Consider the following 2,807-nt stretch of genomic DNA (forward strand, 5'->3'; position numbering starts at 1 on the left):
GATCTGATCAGCATTTAAAAGCACACGGACAGGGAAGTAGTTAGCAAATCCTCTCACAATTCTGCAAAAGTTGGTTTTTTGTCCTAAAAGGGAATAAAGCACAAGTGAATTCCCTCCTAGACGTCAAACTCCTTGAGGATACAGCCCTAGTGGATTATCCAGCACACAATAGGAGATTACTAAATGTTTGTTGGAACTGAAATTAACTGACATGTGCTATCATTGAATCTGCAAAACTACCTGACAAAGCAGGCACTGTTGTCACATTTTACTGTGAAGAAATTGAGAAAGATGGGTGGGTAACTTGTTGAAAAGGAATAAAGCCAAGACTCAACTTGGGTCTTTCTAGCTCCAAAGTTAATGCTCCTCCCATTACATCATGCTACTGCAAACCACCTGCTCTGCTAAACCAAGAAAAACCCTTCCACATCTTTTCTAATTATAAAATTTATAAGACTAGTCTATATTTGTAAAAAGCCCCTTCTATTCTGGTCTCTTTATTCTCTGCAGATGATCTGATTCATTCCTGTATTCAAACCGGGGAGATGATTCCACATTAACACCACATCTTTGTCTTTTCCCCATCCTCCCTTCCTTCACTACTGTCACAGAGAAAGAGATGACCCTTTGGTTCTGGGTGACAGATTTTTCCAGCCCAGAATCATGGCCCAATTTGTCCATAACCTTGCAGAGAAGGTTCCAGGCCTGGTAAACGCTGCTGTGACTTACCTGAAGCCTCGATTGCCCACATTTTGGTACTATGTCAGAGTTGAACTGGTTCCTCCAACCCCTGCTGAGATCCTTACAGCTATTCAGAGCTGTAAAAAATAGTCAGTAGAGCTCAAACTAGTAGCTTCAAACAGCTCACAGTTAAGGAAGCTGTGCTGAATGGTTTGGTGGTTTTATTTTGGCCAGATTATAGGCAAGCATGGCATCATTGGCTATAATCTTTGGAAACCAATCTTTAACATCTGATTATATTTAGTTTATTATTTGAGTACCCTTGGACCATGTGTAACCAGACTGCTCTCTGAATAAAATAAGATAAGATGTCAAAATCAATGTTTTCTCTATCAAACACTGCATGGAAGGTTACAATTTCTCTTGGTATTAAGTTGGGTTGTCTTTTGTTTTGATACATTAATACAGCTCTAAATGTCTGTCTTTGCTTAGCCTCAAATTGGAAAGTATATATGCAAATATATCAACTGGGTACATGCATATATGAGAATAACATTTTAATTTGAAAGTTTGAAATAAATGATATTTAAGCTTTATTTCCAGAAAAGTTGAGGCAAAGGCCTTGAAAAAACTAGAACTCGCTAGAGTAGGAAAAATAGCAATACCATGTGCCAGAGTAATGTAGTTAAATCATGTCAGTAGTCATAAAGAATAAAATTTGGACTGTTTCTTTTTGCTAAAATCACAAAAAGATCCTTTTGATAACAGCTATGTCTACAAATGTTGGGGTACTTCTTGTCAACTTGCATATAATCTCCTTAAGAGAGAATAGCAGGGTGGCCTTCTAAATATGTACCTGCAACATCTTTAACAGTAGGACAGAGTGAATGAGAGCCATGACCTACATTTTAAATCTAAGTTTGAATATGTGTTATATTATTAATCTGTCTGGTTTTATGATTTTTAGAACCTATCTTTGCAAAATAAAATATCCTACACATATTTAAACAGGGTTATAACTTAGTATCATCCATGGGTCTGAATAGTATATGATGTCCTGAAATAAATAGAAGTGATTGGTATCAAAAAAAAAGAAATGATCCTCCTCTATTTCAAGGTGAAAGCCCCCTCTGTGGCCCTCATTCTCATCCATTCTCTGGGGGCTTACTCCTTCAATAATCCCCCCAACCTGACCACATTTTATTACATCTTCATTCTTTCTTCTGTGACTTCTACCTGCCAGTGTATAAATGTGTGGGAGTGCTTCCCATCTTAAAATACACACACACACACACACACACACACAGACACACACACACACACCTCCACTTACCAGGCTACCCCTTGAACTACATTCCTGTTCCTCCTCCTTCCCTTCGCTACCACGTTTCTTTCTCACAGCCTCCACTTCCTCACCATCTAACCATATGCATCCTCACCATGTGCAAAAATTCTCTCTTGATAACCACTGAAGGATCAAATCTAACAGCTTTGTCTCAGTTTTCATCCTTCTCAAACTCTCTGCAGCAAGCCACTAAACAACTCTTAATTCTTCATACTATCTTCTCCCATGATTTTTTATAATGCTGTTCACTCTCAGATCTACCTCTCTTTCTCTGATTCTTCTTTCTCTTTCTCACCCTAAATATAAGTACTCCCTTTGGTTATGTCCATGGCCTATTTTTCTTCTCTCTACGTTCTCTCCTCTGGGAATTTTACTCAATCTTTTCTACCAATCTTCAGTCCTGACTAGTACTGCAGTCCACATTTCCAATTGCCTGTTGGACATCTGCCTGTCCTACTAACATCCCAAACTCAGTGCACTCAATATATAGTCATCTTTCTTTTCTGTACATATCTATTTATTATATTGTAAATACTATTCTCCCAATCATTGTGGGAAAAAAAATTCACAAGTTAAGGTTGCAGATGTCCAATGCTACAGAAGCCAAATATTAATCACAGGAGATCTAATATTCAAATAGGACTTATTTTCTTTTGTTTTCTTTTGTTTTTTTGTTTAAAAAATGATTATTCAAAATTAATGCGTATTTTTCTAAAATAATGTACATAGTAAAAAGAATAATTCAAAAACACAAAATAGTATACTATATACAGTAAAAGGT

At 36.9% G+C, this 2,807-nt stretch overlaps 1 pseudogene; it reads left to right on the forward strand.

The window, feature by feature from the left end:
- The first annotated feature begins 663 nt into the window (after positions 1-663).
- On the forward strand, positions 664-975 carry LOC131419856 (ATP synthase subunit g, mitochondrial-like; annotated as a pseudogene).
- Positions 976-2,807: the final 1,832 nt, after the last annotated feature.

The sequence above is a fragment of the Diceros bicornis genome, chromosome 22 (genome assembly GCF_020826845.1).
Source record: "Diceros bicornis minor isolate mBicDic1 chromosome 22, mDicBic1.mat.cur, whole genome shotgun sequence".
NCBI classification, from domain to species: domain Eukaryota; kingdom Metazoa; phylum Chordata; class Mammalia; order Perissodactyla; family Rhinocerotidae; genus Diceros; species Diceros bicornis.